This window comes from Pristiophorus japonicus, unplaced genomic scaffold, assembly GCF_044704955.1.
Source record: "Pristiophorus japonicus isolate sPriJap1 unplaced genomic scaffold, sPriJap1.hap1 HAP1_SCAFFOLD_60, whole genome shotgun sequence".
NCBI classification, from domain to species: Eukaryota; Metazoa; Chordata; class Chondrichthyes; family Pristiophoridae; genus Pristiophorus; species Pristiophorus japonicus.
The window spans coordinates 491,790-515,140 of record NW_027254509.1 but is presented as its reverse complement, the minus strand read 5'-3'; the positions used below and the strand labels follow the sequence as shown (position 1 = coordinate 515,140).

At 46.5% G+C, this 23,351-nt stretch overlaps 3 non-coding genes across 3 annotated transcripts; 2 read left to right on the top strand and 1 right to left on the bottom strand.

The window, feature by feature from the left end:
• Positions 1-10,216: 10,216 nt before the first annotated feature.
• On the bottom strand, positions 10,217-10,289 carry trnav-cac (transfer RNA valine (anticodon CAC)). Its single transcript has one exon. It is a non-coding gene; the product is annotated as a tRNA-Val (tRNA).
• Positions 10,290-11,177: 888 nt separating this feature from the next.
• Positions 11,178-11,251, top strand: trnan-guu (transfer RNA asparagine (anticodon GUU)). Its single transcript has one exon. It is a non-coding gene; the product is annotated as a tRNA-Asn (tRNA).
• An 11,186-nt stretch (positions 11,252-22,437) lies between these two features.
• On the top strand, positions 22,438-22,510 carry trnav-uac (transfer RNA valine (anticodon UAC)). Its single transcript has one exon. It is a non-coding gene; the product is annotated as a tRNA-Val (tRNA).
• Positions 22,511-23,351: the final 841 nt, after the last annotated feature.

Below are 23,351 nucleotides of genomic sequence, written 5' to 3'. Positions count from 1 at the left end.
GCTTGTCCGGAGATCAATCATCAAAAGCCGTGTCATTAACCACAGCTGGGCCTTCAATTTTCTGATCGCAAAGTACTTTCAGTCCTTTTCAATATCTCTTGTCTATGTGCCGGTGTTTCCCGATTCTGTCGGTCTCTCTGGCTCTTTAATCTGTGTGTGGTCACCTGCAGGTTGATTCTCGATGAATGCCTGTGTTTGTGTCTTCTACAACAATAGAAAATGTTTCTTATATATTTCTTACGGTCTCTCCAATGCCTTGATATCCTTCCTAAATTGTGGTGCTCAGAACTGTAAACAGTTCTCCAACTGAGGCCTAAACCGGGTTTGAAAAGGTATGGTACAACTTCCTCGCTGGTGTCCTCTATTTGACTTCATATAAAGCCAAGGGCCCTGTATTCTTTTTAAACAACTGAGTAAGTTATCTACCCAGCTTCAAAGATTTCTGTGTGGAAATCACTCAATCCTTCTGCGTCTCTTTTAACACAATACCATTTAGTTTATGATTTCTCATATCACCTCCCTTTGTTTCCCAGACCTTACACACAGGTACAGGAGGAGGCCCATTCAGCCCCTCGAGCCTGTTGCACAGGAACAGGAGGAGGCCCATTCTGCCCCTCGAGCCTGATACACAGGAACAGGAGGAGGCCCATTTAGCCCCTCGAGCCTGTTACACAGGAACAGGAGGAGGCTATTCAGCCGCTCGTGCCTGTTACACAGGAACAAGTGGAGGCCCATACAGGCTCTCGAGCCTGTTACACAGGAACAGGAGGAGGTCCATTCAGCCGCTCAAGCCTGTTACACAGGAACAGGAGGAGGCCATTCAGCCCCTCGAGCCGGTTCCGCCATTCAATGAGTTCATGGCTGATCTGTGAGCAAACTCCATATACCCGCCTTTGGACAATCTTCCTTAATACCTTTGATCAAAATGCGATGTAAAATGAACAACTGACCCAGCACGAACTGCCCTTTGCAGAAGGGAGTTCCAAACCTCTCCCACCATGTGTGTGTTGGAATGTTTCCGAATTTCACTCCTGAAACGTCTGTCTCTAATGTTTCGACTATGGCCCCTAGTCTGGGACTCCCCAACCAGCGGGAATCATTTCTCTCTATCTACTCTATCTCTTCCCTTATTATCTTTGAAAATTTTGATAAAATCAATGCTCGACCGTCTAATTTCCAGTGGGTGTAATCTCATATCTTAATTTAAACCTTGGAATCCAGGTATCATTCTGGGAAACCGACACAGTGCTCCCTCCAACGCCAATATAGCCTTCCTAAGGCAAGGTCAGTGAAAACTGAATCAAGGGACGGGTCTTACTAGATTTAATCTGATGGTTTCCAGCAGGCATTTGGTAAGGTCCCACACATCATCATCATCATCATCATTGGCGGGTCCTCGAACGAGGAAGGCTTATTTCCACATGTGTTCACAGGTGTTTCAATGAAGGTCCCGATGTTCCAGTTCTGAACTCCAATGAAAGGGTGGAAGATGCCTGTGGGTGGATTGTTTTAACGTGGTGTGACCGTTGGACACCAGCCACCGCACGGGCTTGACAGAGCGAGGTCTTGGTCCAGTGGCAAGGGTTACCCAGGACAGCTGGAGTCCTGCTGTGCTGCACGTCATCAAAACACAGGTCGCTGTTTTGTGCGTGGGCTGGCAGGAACATCGGCGGGACCCAGGTACAGCGGAGGAGCGGGAAGATCAGTGTGGAGGAACGGTGAGAGGTCGTGGTGGAGGAGCGGTGAGAGATCGTGGTGGAGGAACGGTGAGAGGTCGTGGTGGAGGAACGGCGAGAGATCGTGGTGGTGGAACGGTGAGAGATCGTGGCGGAGGAGTGACGAGAGATCGTGGTGGACGAACTGTGAGAGATCGTGGTGGAGGAGCGGTGAGAGATTGTGGCGGAGTTGCGGCGAAGGTTAAACACAAGGGATGTTGGCAGAAATCAAAGTTGAGGCAACGAATGTGTTGTGTATCTGCAAAGCATGCACTCCCATGTTCCACCATCAGGGATCTCATCGCCTGAAGTCCCAAGGGATCCCAACACCCCTTGGGAGCACTGTATTTAAGCCGGCCCCTAAGGCCAGTTTCTCACTATGGAGTGTCTTATTAAAGACTGAGTCACTGTTACTTTAACGTCCCTGTGTGCAGCCTCATCTGTGTTAGGAACAAATAACTGGCGTCGAGGATACGAATCCAACACAAAGATGCAGCAAACTGTGGGCATCCTGGAGAAGTTCTCGGACGGTGAGGACTGGGAATTCTATGTCGAACGGCTAGACCAGTACTTTGTAGCCAACGAGCTGGACGGAGAAGGAAGTGCTGCAAAAAAGGAGAGTGGTCCTCCTCACAGTCTGTGGGGCTCAGACCTACAGCCTCATGAAGAATCTTCTGGCTCTGGTGAAACCCACAGATAAGTCGTATGAGGAGCTGTGTACACTGGTTCGGGACCATCTTAACGCGAGGGAGAGCGTGCTATGGCGAGGTACCGGTTTTATACGTGCCAGCGAACTGAAGATCAGGAAGTGGCGAGCTACATCGCCGAGCTAAGGCGACTTGCAGGATAATGTGAGTTTGATGGCTACCTGGAGCAAATGCTCAGAGGCTTTTTTGTACTGGGCATTGGCCACGAGACCATCCTACGAAAACTTTTGGCTGTAGAGACACCGACCGTCAGTAAGGCCATTGCGATAACAGAGGTATTTATGTCCACTAGTGATAACACCACACAAATCTCTCAGCACACATGTGCTAGCAATGTTCATACATTAACTGGAACTGTGTTTGTGAGCAGAAATGTACAGGGCTACCCACGAATCTGCAACTGCCAGCAGGCCTCAGGTGACCCAGATGACTCAGAATCTCCAACAAAGGATGAGTGCAAGGCACTTCACACCTTGTTGGTGATGTGCATGCTTCCATTCAGCCTATTCATGCCGCTTCAAAGGTTATGTTTGCAAGAGCTGTGGAACAATGGGGCATCACCAACGAGCTTGCGAATGAGCTGAAAGCTCTGCAAAACCTGCTAACCACCATGTGGCAGAGGAAGATCGGTCCATGGTGGATCAAAGCAATTCCGAGCCTTAGAGAGAGGATGCAGATACTGAAGTACACGGGGTGCACACATTTTCGAAGAAATGTCCACCTATAATGCTAAATGTAAAATTGAATGGCTTACCCGTAACCATGGAACTGGACACTGGCGCTAGCCAATCCATCGTGAGTAATAAGATGTTTGAGAGACTGTGGTGCAACAACGCATTCCGACCAGCCCGAAGCCCCATCCACACAAAACTGAGAGTGTACACCAAAGAGCTTATCACTATCCTGGGCAGCGCCATGGTCAAGGTCACCTACGAGGGCACGGTGCACGAACTGCCACTCTGGATTGTCCCGGGCGATGGCCCAACACAGCTTGGAAGGAGCTGGCTGGGCAAAATCCGCTGGAACTGGGATACCATCCGAACGCTATCACATGTCGATGAGGCCTTATGTACCCAGGTTCTGAACAAATTTCCTTCCCTTTCTGAGCCAGGCATTGGAAACTTTTCCGGTGCGAAGGTGCGGATCCACTTGGTCCCAGAGGCACGACCCATTCACCAGAAGGCGCGAGCTGTACCTCATATGATGAGGAGAGAGTGGAAATCGAGCTGGACAGGCTGCAACACGAGGGCATCATCTCCCTAGTGGAATTCACCGAGTGGGCCAACCCGATTTTTCCAGTACTCAATAGCGATGGCACGGTCATGGTTTGCGGCGATTATAAAGTAACTATTAATCGTTTCTCGCTACAGGACCAATACCCGCTACCTAAGACAGACGACCAAATTGGCGCGCTGGCAGGAGGCAAGGCGTTAACCATGCTTGAGCTGACTTCGGCCTACATGACGCAGGAGCTGGAGGAATCTTTGAAGGGCCTCACCTGCATCAACATGCAAAAGGGACTGTTCAGCGACAACAGATGCCCGTTTGGAATTCGGTCGTCTGCAGCGATCTTCCAGAGAAACATGGAGAGCCTACTCAAGTCGGTACCACACACGGTGGTCTTTCAGGAGGACATATTGGTTATGGGTCTGGACACCGTCGAACACATACAAAACCTGGAGGAGATCCTCCAGCGACTAGATCGCGTAGGGCTGCGGCTGAAGAGGTCGAAATGCGTCTTCATGGCAACAGAAGTGGAGATTTTCGGGAGAAAGATCACGGCGGACGGCATTCGGCCCACAGACGCCAAGACAGAGGCTATCATGAACGCGCCCAGGCCACAGAACGTCACGGAGCTGCGGTCATTCCTAGGATTCCCCAACTATTTTGGTAACTTCCTAGAGGAGTTAAGCACCTTTTAGAGCCCCTACATGTGTTATTGCACAAAGGTGAGAACTGGGTATGGGGAAAAAAAACAAGTAATTGCTTTTGACAAAGCCAGCAACCTTTTATGCTCCAACAATCTGCTTGTATTGTATAACCCGTGTAAAAGATTTGTACTAGCATGTGACGCGTCGTCGTACGGAGTCGGTTGTGTATTACAACAAGCTAACATTGTAGGGAAGTTGCAACCTGTAGCCTATGCTTCCAGCAGCTTGTCTAAGGCCGAGAGGGCCTACAGCATGATTGAGACAGAGGCATTAGCGTGTGTGTTCGGGGTAAAGAAACTGCATCAGTTCTGTTTGGCCTCAAATTTGAGCTGGAAACCGATCACATGCCCCTCACATGCTTGTTCGCTGAAAACAAGGGGATAAATACTAATTCCTCAGCCCGCATACAAAGGTGGGCACTCACGTTCTCAGCGTATAACTAGACAATCCACCACAGGCCAGGCACTGAGAACTGTGCGGATGCTCTGTCGGCTACCATTGCCCACCACGGGGGTGGAAATGGCGCAACCTGCAAACTTGTTGATGGTGGCGCAGCCCGCTGACTTGTTCATGGTCATGGAAGCGTTTGAAAATGATAAATCACCTGTCACGGCCCGCCAGATTAGGACTTGGACCAGTCAAGTTCCTCTGCTGTCCCTAATAACAAACTGTGTATTGCATGGGAGCTGGGCCAGCATTCCCGTTGAAATACAAGAGCCAATCAAGCCGTTCCAGCGGAGAAAGGACGAGCTGTCCAGTCAGGCAGACTGTCTGTTGTGGGGTAACCGCGTAGTGCGACGAAAAAAGGGCAGGGAGACGTTCATCTCGGATCTCCACAGCACACACCCGGGTATAGTAATGATGAAAGCGATAGCGAGATACCACATGTGCTAGCCCAGTATCGACTCTGACTTAGAGTCCTGTGTACGGCAATGCAGCGTATGTGCTCAGTTGAGCAACGCGTCCAGAGAGGCACCACTAAGTTTGTGGTCCTGGCGCTCCAGACCAGGGTCGAGGATCCATGTCAACTATGCAGGCCCATTTCTTGGTAAAATGTTCCTGGTGCTGGTGGATGCATTTTCAAAATTGATTGAATGAGAAATAATGTCAGGAAGCACCGCCACCGCCACCATTGAAAGCCTGAGGGCCATGTTTGCCACCCACGGCCTGACTGACATACTGGTCAGTGACAACGGGCCTTGTTCCACCAGTGCCAAATTTAAAGAATTCATGACCCGCAATGGGATCAAACATATCACCTCGACCCCGTTTAAACCAGCCTCCAATGGGCAGGCAGAGCGGGCAGTACAAACAATCAAACAGAGCCTCAAACGAGTCACAGAAGGTTCACTCCTAACCCGCCTGTCCCGAGTACTGCTCAGCTTTTGCACGAGACCCCACTCGCTCACAGGGGTGCCCCCGGCTGAGCTACTCATGAAAAGGACAGTTAAAAGTAGACTCTTGCTGGAACACCACAACCTGCATGATCATGTGGAGAGCAGGCGTCAGCAACAAAATGTAAATGATGGTCGCGCCACTGTGTCACGGGAAATTGATCTGAATAACCCTGTGTATGTGCTAAACTATGGATATGGTCCCAAGTGGATCGCGGGCACGGTGATCGCGAAAGAAGGGAGTCGGGTGTTTGTCTTCAAACTAGACAATGGACACATTTGCAGAAAGCACCAGGACCAAACGAGGCTGCGGTTCACAGACTGCCCTGAACAACCCACAGCAGACACCACCTTTTTCGAACCCGCAACACACACCCAAAGGATCAACGACACCACCACGGATCGGAAATCGAACCCATCACACACAACAGCCCAGCAAGGCCAGACTCACCCAGCAGCCATGCAGGGCCAACAACACGCCTGCTCAGCGAGCGCACAGCCAAAACACCAGAACAGACATTTGTACCGAGGCGGTCCACCAGGGAAAGAAATGCTCCCGACCGCCTCACCTTGTAAATAGTTTTCACTTTGACTTTGGCGGGGGAGTGATGTTGTCTCTCTGTAAAGCATGCACTCCCATGTTCCACCACCAGGGAGCGCTTCCCCTGAAGTTCCAAGGTATCCCAAGAGACTGTTGGATGCTCTCGTTCCAAGTTATTGCTCTGGAAAGTTTCAGACCGGGCACTTGTTCAGTGTTGCTGGAAGGCCCAGTGACTGGGATATCCTCTACCCGGGGTTTTCCCGAGCCTCTTCTCGGTGTACGGGGAGCTTTGGTCCGGGTCCGAGATAGCTTGCATCATGTGACAATGTACCCCGGACTGCTCTTGTTCCATTTTATCGTCCACAAAATTTCATTTCAAAAATGTTTCCGCCAACAGGCGCTCAATCCCTCTCTCTGCAAAACGTTCCTTTCACAAACATTTCTCTGATTGGAACTGCACCAAACAACAATGTTCCTTTCAAAGTCATTACACTCCCCAATTTACACATCCACAATTTTAAGGACAAGGACTGAAAGCGCATTGCGATCAGAAAATTGCCGGACCCCCTGTGGTTAATGACAGAGCTTTTGATGGTTGATCTCCGTGCACACCTTCGAATTCAGTCGAACCTGTTTCGTGGTTTGAAGTTCGAGCTAAACCCACGGGGCGGAGCCAACAGGCGCCTGGCAGCAATCAGCGACAGGAAGATGCAACTGAAGCAGGCCCGGCAATCACCAGCATTACCATCGCCGAATCCCCCGCCATCAACAGCCTGGGATCACCTTTGACCAGTAACTGAAGGGGATTGACAGGAGCGATGTAGAGAAGCCCGGCTAGCTCAGTCGGTAGGACAGGAGGCACTTAATCTCCGGGTCATGGGTTCGAGCCCCACGTCGGGTGAATTATTTTCCTTAAAATTTTATGTTGCTTTCACGGGATTTAATCTTCTTTTGCACAATGAAAGAAATGCTAACTTTTTTGGTCTCCTTATTTAAGGAGCGATATACTTACACTGTAGGCAGTTCAGACAAGGTTCACGAGGATGCAGGAAGAATGTTCCCGATGACAAGTTGGCAAAAATAATTAAAGTCTGTGAGATACTCAACCATTATTTCAATAATTAATCCACCCACAAAATTTGAGATACAACAAGGATCCATAGCTTTGCCAAGACCAGCCAGCTCACTTGGTCAAATATAAAATTCTTAATCTCAGGGTTGGGGGTTTGAGCCCCACGTTGGGTAAATAGCTTTTGTTGCAAGCCAGTAATGACATGGACTCTCTTAATAATCCACCCCAACTTACAGTAACACAGTCCCGCCTAAAGAATGAGGAATTGTGGGTGACTGCATGTTGATCAGCAGAGAACTTCCTCCTCTCCGATTCCATTCCACTAAGGCTCAGCCTCCCACGATCACCTCTCGACAGGACAGGCTGCTGTCCAGATCGATTATACGGAGGCTTGGAATACAAAAGCAGGGAGGTTATTCTTGAACTGTTAGGCCACAGCTAGAGTACTGCATGCAGTTCTGGTCACCACATTACAGCAAGGACGTGATTGCACTGGAGATGGTACAGAGTAGGTTTATGAGGATGTTGCCGGGACTGGAGAATTTTAGCTCTGAGCAGAGATTGGAGAGGCTGGGTTTGTTTTCCTTGGAACAGAAGATGCTGAGGGGAGAGGATTGAGGTGTATAAAATTATGAAGGGCCTGGATAGAGTGGACAGGAAGGACCTGTTTCCCTTAGAAGAGGGGTCAACAACCAGGGGGCACAGATTTAAAGTAATTGGTCGAAGGTTTAGAGGGGATTTGAGGGGAAATCACTGGGACTCACTGCCTGAAAGGGTGATCGATGCAGAAACACTCTGCACATTTAAAAAATTACTTGGATGTGCACCTGAAGTGCCGTAACCTACAGGGCTACGGACCGAGAGCTGGAAAGTGGGACTGGGGTGGGGAGCTGTTTGTCGGCTGGCACGGACGCGATGGGCCGAATTGTCTCCTTCCGTGCTGTAAATTTCTCTGATTCCATGATGAGCAATTAACATTTGAAACCAGTCTCCTAAAACACAGAGTGAGTAAAGTCAGATGGGGGATAAAAATTCCTCAAGGGACACACAGGGCAAGATAAAGGAAAAAGGGAAGCTTAGGACAGATAGCGAAAAATCGACACTGCAGAAACTCGAGAGGAGTATAAAAAGAGCAGGGGTGCATGATCAGAACAGCCACGATATTATTGGATGGTGGAGCAGGCTCGAGGGGCCGAATGGCCGACTCCTGCTCCTTACATACTTATGTTAATTGTTGAATAATTGCCCATTGCACGCACTTTACTTGAGGTGTCTGATTCAGAATGTTCATTGTAACATGTAATGAACATGTAACAGTGTAATATCTCCAAGTTGGCAGATGACACTAAACTGGGTGGCGGTGTGAGCTGTGAGGGGGACGCTAAGAGGCTGCAGGGTGACTTGGACAGGTTAGGCGAGTGGGCAAATGAATGGCAGATGCAGTATACTGTGGATAAATGTGAGGTTATCCAGTTTGGGGGCAAAAACACTAGGGCAGAATATTATCTGAATGGCGGCAGATTAGGAAAAGGGGCGGTGCAACGAGACCTGGTTGTCATGGTTCATCAGTCATTGAAAGTTGGCATGCAGGTACAGCAGGCGATGAAGAAGGCAAATGGTAAGTTGGCATTCATAGCGAGGGGATTTGAGTATAGGAGCAGGGAGGTCTGACTGCAGTTGTGCAGGGCCTTGGTGAGGCCCCACCTGGAATATTGTGTTCAGTTTTGGTCTCCTAATCTGAGGAAGGACGTTCTTGCTATTGAGGGAGTGCAACGAAGGTTCACCAGACTGATTCCCGGGATGGCAGGACTGACATATGAGGAGAGACTGGATCAACTAGGCCTGTATTCACTGGAGTTTAGAAGGATGAAAGGGGATCTCATAGAAACATTTAAAATTTGGATGGGACGGGACAGGTTCGATGCAGGAAGAATGTTCCCGAAGTTGGGGAAGTCCAGAACCAGGGAACACAGTATAAGGATAAGGGGCAAGCCGGACTGACATATGAGGAGAGACTGGATCAACTGGGTCTTTATACATTGAAATTTAGAAGGATGAAGGCGATCTCATAGAAGCATTTAAAATTCTGATGGGACTGGTGAGTGCCAACTTTAGCTCAGCCGTTACTTCGTAAACCAACTTTGTGAAAAGTTTGAATTTGTCTTAATGTAGTCGCTGCCTGGTGTTTTTGTTTTCATTTTCAATCTCCTTCTTTCACACTGAAACAAATGGTAACCCTATTTGTAAATTAGGAATGCGAGATTTTTAGAGAGCATATTTAAATGCTTCACAAAAACATTCTGATCACGACAGCTACAGGATTCGATTCCCAGTTAGAGAAGTAATTTTGCTACCACCGTTTTTAATTAAAGTGAAGTAATTTAATTAAATTACACAGATGACCCAAAGCACTTCAGAGTGGTGTCAAAACAAATGAGTTGGTAATTAGAAAAATAGGAATGTCAGAAGTTGGATTTGAGTTTCTGGGATGGAGGATGAACAACCCTCTGTGCACTGGAACTGGGAAGGGTGAATAATGAATGAGTTGTTTCCGGGTTTGAAATGCGGCTTGTATTTGCTGGTATTAACCGATAGCATTATTTAGCAGAATGAAATAAATGCTAACATGATCACTGAGGGACAGTCGAAATATCAACAACTTAATTTTAATAATTTGTGAAACTTGAATCATTGAGGAAGTTTTATTCCTTGTCTGATTTTACACACTCTGTATTTTAGGAGACTGGTTTTAAATGTTCATTGCTCACCATGGAATCAGAGAAGTTTACAGTTCGGAAGGAGGCCATTGTCACATGAACAATGAACATTTAAAACCAACTTTTGTTTCAGAAATAATGTTTCCACCCGGGCTTGAACCGGGAACTTTTCGTGTGTGAGGCGAATGTGATGACCGCTACACTACAGAAACTAGCACCTAATGCTATGCCCAGAGAGAAATGTTCAGCAACAAGCTGCAATACTCAATCCCTCTCTCTGCAAAAAGTTCCTTTCACAACATCTCTCTGACCGGAACTGCACCAAAATAAAATATTCCTTTCAAGTGTGCAAATTATTTTCGTTTAACTTTTATTTTGCTTTCATGGTATAACATCGTTAAGGAATCGATAATCTGCTTTTGCACAATGAAAGAAATCCTTACAGAGGGAAAGTCAGTCGGTCAATAATTGGTTCTGTGCTCTGCATGTTGGTAATGTAGCCAAGGTGATCCAAAGATCTGTGGGAAAGCAAGTTGTGAGGAGGACACAAACAATCTGCAAAGCGATATAGATAGGCTCAGTGGCTGAGCAGTAATTTGTAAGATGGAGTATAATGTGGCAAATTTCAGGTTATCCACTGTGGTAGGGAGAATAGTCAGGCCATCCTGACTATTCAGTGCTGTGTGTGGCCACCTGCAGGTTGATTTTGAACTTTTGTGTCCTGTCACATGAAATAAATGAGGGCAGCAGGCGTATCTCTGCCTGACACCGGGAAATAGTGAGAGAGACCTTGGAGCAAGGGTCTGGTTATTGCCAAACAGCAAAGGAAATATTAATTCTGGAAAACAAATATCTGAATGAACAGTTACCCCGACCAGATTGGAACACAAAATCTTCGGATTTACCGTCAGACACACTACCGTTGCGCCACGAGGCCTACACAGTGCGGTGGAGATGTTCGTCGAAATGAAGGTTCTGCAATACAAGTGGCTTGGAAATCAGGAGAACCAGTTTCGAGGTTTGAATTTCGAGATAAACCCATGGTGCGGAGCCAACAGATCCCTGGCAGCGATCAGTGACAGGAAGATGCAACTTAAACAGTCCTGACCAGCTCAGTCGGTAGAGTATGAGACTGTTAATCTCAGGGTTGTGAGTTCAAACCCCACGTTGGACGAATTATTTTCCTTAAACTTTTTGGTGCTTTCACAGGAAAACATCATTAATAAACCCATAATCTTCTTTTGCACAATGAAAGAAATGCGAACTGAGGGAGAGTTGATCATTTAATCATTTATTCTGTGCTCTGTATAAGAACACAAAAACCAGGAGCAGGAGTCGGCCATTTGGCCCTTCGAGCCTGCCTTCTTATGCACTGAAACAAATTTTAACCGTGTTTTTAAATGAGCAGTGCGAGATATTTCGAGGGCACATTTCAATGCTTCACAAAGCCATTCCTTTCGCTACAGCCACCCAGGATCGATTCCCGGTTTGAGAAGTAACTTTGATATCACTGTTTGTAATTGAAATGCCGTCATTTTATCAAGTTCGATGGATGTCCCAAAGCACTTCAGAGTGGTGTCCAAACAAATGAGTTTGTAATTAAAAACACTGAATGTCAGAATTGGGATTTGAACCCACGCCTCCAGAGGAGACATTGACCTGAACCAACGCCTTAGACCGCTCGGCCATCCTGAGTGTTGGATGCTCCAGTTGCAAGTTATTACACTGGAAAGTTTCAAAACGGGCACTTGTTCTGTGCAGCTGGAAGGCCCAGTGACCGGGGTATTCTCTCCCCCGGGGTTTTCCTGATCCTGTGCTCGATGTACGGGGAGCTTTGGCACGGGTCCGAGGTGGCTTGCATGTGTAGGCTGCTTGCTGGCTTCATGTGGTCTCTTACCAGTGTGATCAATTCTTCAAACGTCTTGCTTGCTGGTTTCTCGTGCCAGCAGGTCCTTCATTAAAGCGTATGTTTTCGAGCCGCAGCTGGTCAAGAGATGGGCTCTTCTCTTGTCTGCCTTATTGTCGCCTAACCAGTCTTTGGTTACAAAGCTTTGCTGGAGCCTTTCTATAACGTCCTCCCAATTATCTCCTGCATTGTATTTTTCATCTGAGCCGTTGGTCGCCATTCTGTGGATTCTGTAATCCCGTAACTCGTCGCCACTGAAAAGTCCTGACCCTGTAATACAGACTCACACGAGGCACATACTGAAGTCAAGTTCACTCTGGATCTGCACCTTTATTACACAGCTCTCGAATGCCACACTTGCCTGAGACCTGTCCTTATATACCTGTCTGGGAAAGGTATCCAGTGTCTCCTGCAAATGCACCCCTGGTGGTAAGGTAAGTTTGTGGTTACAGGTCATCTCTGGTTACAGTCATGTATGGCATGGTAAGGTACAGTTATGTACAGTAGTGTGAGATACATGACAGTATTGATATTTATGGTGATTACAGGAATTATTAATCGTCTCACAGACCTCAATTATTTTTATGCGATGAATTGATCGAGGATTGAAACCAGGTTAGTGCGCCAGATCTTAACGCCTCGACCACCAGGGAACAGTTATGATACATGTCGATATACATATATATATTTATATATGACCCTGAATATCAACGGCTACCTACCTAGACCTCGTGGTGCAACGGTAGTGTGTCTAACTTTGAGTGAGAGAAATTGTTCCACAGTGACACCCATCTCATCTTTGGTTCACTTTTAAACACTAGAAACTGAGTCAGGTGAATAAATAGAGAAACCAAAGCACAGGGATATTGACAAGAGGAAGAGAGAAGGGGAAAAATACTGTCCCCACCCAGAACGAATGCAGAAACCCCTCTGCTGCGCTCGGGGTGACCACCCACAGCCTGGATACACTAACGTCCCAACAGCTCATTGACTGTCGGAGTTGGACTGTGCGGTGCTTCAGAGGACAGCTCGAAAAAGCAAAGTCACTGATTCCGTCTCATGTGCTCCTCCAATCAAGAAGAGCAACACACTAAAAATGCTCCAATAATGGTTACACCTTATCTTCACATTTGCTGCATAGTTGGTTCGTTGGTCGCGGGGTATGATTTTTTTTGAGGGTTTGATACTTGAAATTTGCGAGAGTTCCCGGGTTCAAATCCTGGACGAGCCCCCAATTTACCCAAGAATTTTGAAATTGCATCGAACTTTTGCAAAGAAGGTCTTGCATTTCTTCAACACTTTTCAGGAACTCATGATGCCCCAAAGCGCTTTATAGCCGTTGAGTTATGTTTGAAGTGTTGAAGTGTTGTGTTGTGGGGAAAGATGTGCCCAAATCACCCCACACGAACTGCAACTCTTTGCGAAGGAGTTCGGTGCATATAATCAGGTGCCTCAGGGACTTGGACTTTCTGTGAATGAGTTTTGCTTGTACCTGCGTTCAAGCTTGAAACAATAACTGGGCTTCCATCTCACGGGAGCAGCGTGTAGTGGTTAGTGAGTAGGTGACGAGGTTGATGTGCGCCGCATTCAATCTTTGAAATTTCACCAAACAAAGAAACGGTGAATCCAACTGTCCCTGTAAGCGACGGATTGAAGGGATCGCTGCTCCAAACAGAGCTGGAACACGCACAGTGCAGGAATAGGGTCCGCAACATTAAATGTCAAAGTTATTAAGCAGACAATAATTAAACATACACTTAACAGTACTTGCAGCCAAACGATGCGAATGTTAGCCGAAGAACTCAAACACGTTGCAGTTCCCAGCTCGGTGTACAAATTGATCAAACATTAATCGGATTCTAAACTATCTGTTCCAAATGGCACATTTTATATCTTTTCCTTACCCCTGCTACGTGACAATTTAAACTTTTAATAGTATTACCGAACACAAGTGCCCAACTTCTGATGGAAGGTCATTAACCTGAAACGTTAACTCTGTTTCTCTCTCCACAGATGCTGCCTGACCTGCTCAGTGTTTCCAGCATTTACTCTTTTTATTCTCTAAACTTATAATCAGACTATCACTTCCCTTGTCATCTAACTACACTCCTTCCTGATATGTAGCCTTGTCCTACAAACCAGGCTCCTTTCGGATGATTCAGGCATTCATTGGAATTATAACTTCTTAATGATAACAATTTTGTGAAGTATGTAACGATGTAATACTTGCCACCAGAGCGCGCGACTGTTGGAGTCCTAATGGTCACCTGCCCACACGAACAGGGCCAGTATAAAAGGTTGGCTGCCATGTAGTTCAGGCACACTGCAGTTGTAATAAAGAAGTCTAAGATCACACTAAATTTAGCTCACAGAACTCAGCCTCGGGGAGTTCTTCTATGCACAACAATTGGCGACGAGTAACAGAATTCGAATTTTCACGCAACCATGGCTGCTGTTGGAATATTAGAGAGATCCAAAGAGGATGATGATTGGGAAGCCTTCGTCGAGCAGCTCGACCTGTACTTTGTGGCCAACGAGCTGGAAGGAGACACTAACGTGGCCGAGCACAGGGCGGTTCTCCTCACCATCTGTGGTCCGAAAATATACAGCCTCATCAAGAATCTGCTCACACCGACAAAACCAAAGGAGAAGGAATATTCAGCGTTATGCACACTGGTTTGGGACTACCTAAAGCCGAAGGAGAGTATCCTCATGGCCAGATATCGTTTTTACACGCACCATCGCTCCGGGGACCAGGACCTGGCGGATTATGTCAGAGACCTGAGACAGCTCGCGGGACTTTGCTATTTTGGAGCTGCGTTGGGGCAAATGCTGTGGGACTTTTACGTGCTGGGCATCAGCCACGAGGTCATTCTTCGAAAGCTGCTGGCTGCTGAAACCCGAGACCAGAGCAGGGCCATCGCAATCGCCCAGGCAGTCATGGCCACGGACGATAACACCAAACAGATATCTTCTCAACATCGAAGCTCATCGGCAAGTACTGTGCATAAAATGATGTCGCTAGCAGGCCGAACTGCATATGCAGGGTCTATACGTCTGTGGCTGCAAGACCTGTGATGAATCAGAGTCCGCCATCGGGGATCGATGTGAATCTATTAGCACCGTGTTGGTGCTGCGGGGATAATCCTCGGGCCCATCAATATCGATTCAAGCACGACGTGTGCAAAGGCTGCACAACGATGTGGTACCTCCAGTGAATGTGCAAACGTGCTGTGACATACCACGTGGAAGAGGATGATCGATCCGGCACGGATCATGCAGCACAGGCAACTCAACCCGAGGAACAAGGACTCCCAGGTGCCGGTGGGGATGTTGCATTTTATCAGGGAGGCTTTGAGGGTGTGCCCGAAACGTTTCCTCTGCCCACCTGGGGCTCGCTTACCGTATCGGAGTTCTGAGTAGAGCGTTTGCTTAGACAGTCTCGTGTTGGGCATGTGGACAATGTGGCAAGCCCAACGGAGCTGGTCGAGTGTGGTCAGTGCTTCAATGCTGGGGATGTTGGCCTGATCGAGAACACTGATGTTGGTGCGTCTGTCCTCCCAGGGGCTTTGCAGGATCTTGCGGAGACAGCCCTGGTGGTATTTCTCCATTGATTTGAGATGTCTGCTGTATATAGTCCATGTCTCGGATCCATACCGCGGGGCAGTTATCACCACCGCCCTGCACACCATAAGCTTGGTGCCAGATTTGAGGTCCTGGTCTTCAAACACTCTCCTCCTCAGGTGATCGAAGGCTGTGCTGGCACACTGGAGGCGGTGTTTGACCTCGTCTTCGATGTCTGCCCTTGCTGATAGTAGGTTCCCGAGGCGTGGAAAATGGTCCACGCTGTCGAAGGCCACACTTACAGCCTTCTTAAATATAGCACCATCATTTTATTCTCTTGAAACAAGTTCCTGAATTCTCGGCTAGCTGTGTAGGTTAGAGCTGTGTTTTTATCCTGTGATAGATTCTATCATAGTGTTTCCGAAGTGTAGTAGTTATCACATTCGCCTCACACACGAAAGGTCCCCGGTCCGAAACCGGGCGGAAAGATCTTGAAAACTTGAAAATGTGCCGAATGGCTGACTCCTGTTCCTAACTCTTACGTTCTTATGATCTCTTGACCTTTCACAGGAGAACAAACTCTCCTCTGAACATGCATGAGAAAGTTCCAGAAAATATTTCCGTCCGAGGTGCTTTCGCGTGTGAGGCGAACGTGTTAACCGTTACACTTCGGAAACATCTCCACTTTCAGCACCAGATTACCAAAATTAAACCCAATGAGATCGGGATAAAAGTTCCTCACATGCTCAGGGCAAAATATCTGATTGATGGTCCACAAAAGAATGAACAAACTTCAGCACGAGGTCAGACGGAAATGTTAAGCGAGCACGTGGACTGCTGAATTGCACTTTTAAGGAGTTGGTGATGACAAAACAAATGGGTTCCGCTTAAAGATCAGAAAAGTCACAAGTGGGATTCGAACCCTCACCTTCAGAGAAAACTGCAATTTGAACACAGCACCTTAGACCGCTCGGCCATCCAGGATATGCAGTACTTTGTGTGGCCACCTGCCAGTTGATTTTGAACTTTTGTGTCGTGTCACATGAAATAAATAAGGGCAGCAGGCGTATCTCTGCCTGACACCGGGGAAACAGTGAGACAGACATTACAGCAAGGTTCTGGTTATTGTCAAACAGCAAATGAAATATTAATTCTGGAAGAAAAATATCCAAAAAAACACTGACCCGATCGTGATTTGAAAACGCAACCTTCTAATGTGGAATCAGACACACTACCGTTGCACCATGAGACCTACACTGTGAGCTGGAGATGTTCGTCTATATGAAGGTTCTGCAATACAAGGGGCTTTAACATCCCCGCCCATTCCCACCAGGTATCACAAACAACGCTCATCGGACAGTCACCGAATGGTTTGCTCGAAAACCTTTCTCTTGCTTTCACGGGAAACCATCATTAATTAACCCCTCACCTTCTTTTGCACAATCAAACAAATGCTAACTCAGGGACATTCCATACATCAATCATTTGGCCTGTGCTTTACATCTTAACTCGAAAGCCATATCCCATTTTACTCACTGTATTTTAACTTTCGGGTTCAAAGTCTTCAGGGATCTGGGGCAACTTTTATCAAATTTAGCAGCACCGGTTTTTCCTATCATGCACACAAAATAAAATCAGTCGTGAAGATAAAATCCCACCGTGTGTATTTTCAGATTCAATGCTGTCGGATTTCAAATAAAGTGAAAGAATTTTACACTGAAAAGATTTGCAAGTGTTACTTGTATTTGTGTCTTTAATTAAACTTTGTGGCGTCTGACTCCCGTTCATGCCACTGCTGAATAAGAAAGGAGGGTTTGACTTTGACCAGCTCATCCTTTATATTCAGTGGTTTCTCACCCTTTGATGGGCTGCAGTACAGCGGATATCACGTTGGCCTAACACGCAGAAGGTCCCCGGTGGATCCTTTTTCTCTCAGTCAAAGTTATCTATTTATTGAAGTGAAATAAAGAGCAATTAAGGAATAAGGGAGCCCTTTTACCAGGAGAATAAATAGCAAATGTTGGAAATCTCAGCAGGTCAGGCAGCATTTGCCAGGAGACGAAACATGGGATTAAACCAGGGACTTTTCCCGTGTAAAGCAAACGTGATAACCACTACACTACAGAAACCTCTGGTACAATAACGCCAACAGAGTGGAGGTGACCAGTGAGCTTCCTCTGTGCTGATCGGCATTGTGTGTCGGCTCACCTGAAACAACTTCTGTCCCACACTGAAAGTTCTCAATCCTTCTCCACCGCTGCCCTTTACAGAAATGTCAGGGATCACCCAGCCACCGTGTTCACTTCCACATCCTCACAGTGGGGCCACAGAGGCTCCTACCTTTCTATCCGCGATCAGCAAACTCACCCAGTTTACAAAATTAAACCCGAATACATGCCCGGCAAAGGGCAGGAGAAGCCAGATAGTCTGTAAACTCGGTCTATCACAGAAAGTATTTGTATTCATGGTGGTTACAGCAATTATTAATCGTCTCACAGACCTCAATTATTTTTATGTGATGAATTGATTGAGGATTGAAACCAGGTTAGTCCGCCGTGTCTTAACCGCTCAACCACCAGGGAACAGTTACGATACATGTCGATATATTTATATATATTTATATGTGAACCTGAATTTCAACGGCTACCTACCTAGACCTCGTGCTGCCCACGGTAGTGTGTCTAACTTTGAGTGAAATAAATTGTTCCACAGTGACACCCATTTCATCTTTTGTTCCCTTTTAAACACTAGAAACTGAGACACGGGAATAAATAGAGAAACCAAAGCACAGGGTTATAGACAACAGGAAGAGAGAACGGGAAAGATATTGTCCCCACCCAGAACTAATGCAGAAACCCCTCTGCTGTGCTCGGGGTGACCAGCCACAGCCTGGATACACTAACGTCCCAACAGCTCATTGACTGTCGAAGTTGGACCGTGCGGTGCTTCAGAAGACAGGTCGAAAAAGCAAAGTCACTGATTCCATCTCATGTGCTCCTCCGATCAAGAATAGCAACACACTAAAAATGTTTCAATAATGGTTACACCTTATCTCCACGTTTATCGAGCAGTTGGCTCGTTGGTCTAGGGGTATGATTCTCGCTTTTGCGTTATTGCTTGAAATTTGCGAGAGGTCCCGGGTACAAATCCCAAACGAGCCCTCAGTTTACCCAAGAATTTTGAAATTGCATCAAACTTTTGCAAAGAAGGACTTGCATTTCTGCAACACCTTTCAGGAACTCATGACGCCCCAAAGCGCTTTGCATCCGTTGAGTTATGTTTGAAGTGTTGCAGTGTGGGGAAAGATGTGCCTAATCACCCCACACGAACCGCAACTCTTTGCGAAGGAGTTTGGTGCAAAATATCAGGTGCCTCAGGGACTTGGACTTTCTATGAATGAGTTCTGCTTGTGCCTGCGTTCAAGCTTGTAACAGAAACTGTGCTTCCATCTCACGGGAGCAGCGTGTAGCGGTTAGTGAGTAGGTGACCAGGTTGATGTGCGCCGCTTTCAATCTTTTAAATTTCACCAAACAAAGAAACGGTGAATCCAACTGTCCCTGTAAGCGACGGATAGAAGGGATCGGTGCTCCAAACAGAGCTGGAACACACGCAGTGCAGGAATAGGGTCCGCAACGTTAAATGTCAGATTTATTAAGCAGACAATAATTAAACATACACTTAATAGTACTTACACCCAAACATTGCGAATGTTAGCCGAAGAACTCAAACACGTTACAGTTCCAAGCTCGGTGTACACATTGATCAAACATTAATCGGATTCTAAACTCTCTGTTCCAAATGCCACATTTTATATCTTTTCCTTACCCCTGCTTCGTGAAATTGAAACTTTTAATAGTATTACCTAACACAACTGCCCAACTTCTGATGGAAGGTCATTAACCGGAAACGTTAACTCTGTTTCTCTCTCCACAGATGCTGCCTGGCCTGCTCAGTGTTTCCAGTAATTACTCTTTTTATTCTCCAAACTTATCATCAGAGTATCACTTCCCTTGTCATCTAACTACGCTCCTTCCTGATATGTAGCCTTGTCCTACAAACTAGGGTCCTTTCTGATGATTCAGGCATTCATTGGATTTATAACTTCTTACCGATAACAATTATGTGAAGTATGTAACTCTGTCATACGTGCCACCAGAGGGCGTGACTGTTGGAGTCCTAATGGTCACCTGGCCACACCTGCAGGGCCAGTATAAAAGGTTGGCTGCCATGTGGTTCAGGCGCTCTGGAGTTGTAATAAAGAAGACTAAGATCACACTAAGTTTAGCTCACAGTACTCAGCCTCCTGGTGTTCTACTTTTCACAACAATTGGCGACGATTAACAGAATACAAACCTTCACACAACCATGGCTGCTGTTGGAATATTAGAGAGATTCATAGAGAGTGAAATAAATGAGGGCAGCAGGCGGATCTCTGCCTGACAGCGGGGAAACAGGGAGACAGACCTTGGAGAAAAGGGATATGGATGGAGTCGGCAAAACTTGAAGCATCTGATTCAGGAGAGTTACGGGGCGTGGAAATTCGGGAGTTTAATGACTTTGAAAGGAACATTTTTGTTTTGTTCAGAGAAATGTTTGTGAAAGGAATTTTTTGCAGGAAGGGATGCAGCATTTAACCTTTTGCCTTAGCACTTGTTTCTGGGTGTCAGGATCACATTTCGTTTCAATGTTATTCTTCCAGAATTATTATTTCATTTGCTGTTTGACAATAACCAGACCCTTGCTCCAAGTTCTGTCTCACTCTTTCCCCGATGTCAGGCAGAGATCCGCCTGCTGCCCTGATTTATTTCATGTGACAGGACACAAAAGTTCAAAATCAACCTGCAGGTGGCGACACTGCACTGAATAGTAATGATGGCCGAGTGGTCTAAGGTGATGTGTTCAGGTCACTATAGATCGTGTTCGAATACTATTGCAGACATTTCTTTTCTTGAATCATTCGGCAGAACCCATTTGCTTTGTCACCACCAACTCCTTAAAAGTGCGATTCAGCAGTCCACCTGCTCGCTTCACATTTCCGTCTGACCTGGTGCTGAAATTTGTTCATTCTTTTGTAGAACGACAATTATTTATTTTGCCCTGAGCATGTGAGGAACTTTTGTCCCGATCTCATTGGGTTTAATTTTGTTAATCTGGTGCTGAAAGTGGAGATGTTTCCGCAGTGTAACGGTTAACACCTTCTAGTTTTATGAGTTCATGCTCAACTTTCTCCTTAAGTGCATATGGTACGGAACGGGGCTTGTCGTAAACCAATCTAGCGTCCTTCTGTACCCTGACACTCGCCTTGAAGCCTTGAATCGGACTTTCCGTTTCGCAGAACACCTTTTGATACTTCTTGACAACCTCATCCGTTGATGAAAATCTCGCTTCCACACAGAAAATCTGACTACAATCCAGCTTCAGTGAGCTTAATCAATGTCTTCCTTGTAAGGCAGACTTGTCTCTTTTCACTACTATTCGAGGCAAGTTCTGAAATTAATCTTTATATTTCACCGATCGGTACAGTGATATGACCAACCACAGGAATTTACTCTCCCGAGTAGCCTCGCTGCTCTATCTTGGGTTTCTCCAGTTGGAAATCACGCAATTTGTCGCGGTACAGTGACTCCGGTATTACACTCACGGATGCACCCGTGTCAATTTCCATTGGTATCTTGAATCCAGCAACATCTATGTGGATTTTGATGCTTTCCGAATCACTGTCCGTTAAACTCGTGCTCCTGATGATGTGTAAATCTAACATCTCCTCGTCCTGTTGTTGGTTTTCCATGCTATGAAGTCTTTTGGTATTTCGACTCAGAGCTTTGAACGCTGGACTCATAGCTTTAACAACAGGTTTAGCCTTCAGGCGGCATGCCTTCGTAAGATGCCCAGTCTTTCTGTCGAAGAAACACTCTGTCTTCACGTGTGGACAACTTTGAGCAATGTGTTGTCCCAAAACCTACAGCATGACTTCGACGCTCTGGTAGAATTTCCAGGTTCTGACGCTTTGGTCTCCCTTGTAATACCTTCAAATGCTCTGATAATGACTCCACGAGACAATGTGTCGTTCTTTAACTGTAGTGACCTGAGTCCTTTATTGATAACCTTTATTGGTGGCCTGCCTTTTATACGAGGCCAGGCACACCTGTGCTGGTAAGCTACAAGTCTCCCACTGCAGTGCCCTCTGTTGGCACACCTTGTAATACTACAAGCAGTAACCATGTAGAACACATGACAGGTGTCACTGTGGAACCGTTTCTCTCACTCAAAGTTAGACGCACGACCTTGGGCGCCACGAGGTCTAGGTAGGTAGCCATTGACCTTCAGGTTCATATATAAATATATATATAAATATATCGACATGCATCGTAACTATTCCCTGGTGGTCGAGGGGTTAAGACCCGTTGCACTAACCTGGTTTGATATGTATCGAAGCTGTTCCCTGGTGGTCGAGGGGTTAAGACCCGGCGCATTAACCTGGTTTCAATCCTCGATCAATTCATCGCATAAAAATAATTGAGGTCTGTGAGACGATTAATAATTGCTGCAATCACCATGAATACCAATACTTTCTTTGATAGACCGAGCTTGCAGACTATCTGGCTTCTCCTGCACTTTGCCGGGCACGTGTTTGGGGTTTAATTGTGTAAACTGGGTGAGTTCGCTGATCGCGGGGAGACAGTAGGAGCCTCTGTGGCCCCACTGTGAGGATGTGGAAGTGAACACGGTGGCTGGGTGATCCGTGACATTTCTGTAAAGGGCAGCGGAGGAGAAGGATTGAGAACATTCAGTTTCGGACAGAAGTTGTTTCAGGTGAGCCAACACATTCCCGATCAGCACAGAGGGAGCTCACTGGTCAGCTCCTTGCTGTGGGGGCTGTTGTACAAGAGGTTTCTGTAGTGTAGTGGTTATCACGTTTGCTTTACACGCGAAAAGTCCCTGGTTCAATCCCAGGCAGAAACATTATATTTAAACTTGCTGTGGATGAACAATCGGAGGCGAGTTTCGTCTTCCAGCAAATGCTGCCTGGCCTGCACAGATTTACAGCATTTGCTGTTTTTATTTGCTATTTATTCTCCTGGCAAAAGGGCTCCCTTATTCATTAATTGCTCTTTATTTCACCAATAAATAGATAACTTTGAGTGAGAGAAAATGGATCCACCGGGGACCTTTTGCGTGTGAGGCCAACGTGATATCCGCTACACTGCAGCCCATCAAAGGACGAGAAACCACATGAATATAAAGGATGAGCTGACAAATATCAGGGGCAGTGCAGTCTCGTCAATGTCAAACCCTCCTTTCTTATTCAGCAGTGGCATGAACGGGAGTCAGACGCCACAAATTTTAATTAATGACACAAATACAAGTAACACTTGCAAATCTTTTCAGTGTAAAATTATTTCACTTTATTTGAAATGCTACTGCGTTGAATCTGAAAATACACACGGTGGGATTTTATCTTCACTACTGATTGTATTTTATGTGCACGGTAGGAATAATCGGTGCTGATAAATTTGATAAAAGTTGCCCCAGATTCGTGGTGTCATCGGCAATGAACACTTTCAACCAGAAAGCTAAAATACATTGCGTAAAATGGGTTCACATGCATAAGAACATAAGATCATGAGAAATAGGAGCAGGAGTGGGCCATACGGCCCCTCGAGCCTGCTCCACCATTTAATACAATCATGGCTGATCTGATAATGGACTCAGGTCCATTTCCCTGCCCGCTCCCCAAAGCACAGGCCAAATGATTGAATATGGCATGTCCCTGAGTTAGCATTTGTTTGATTGTGTAAAGAAG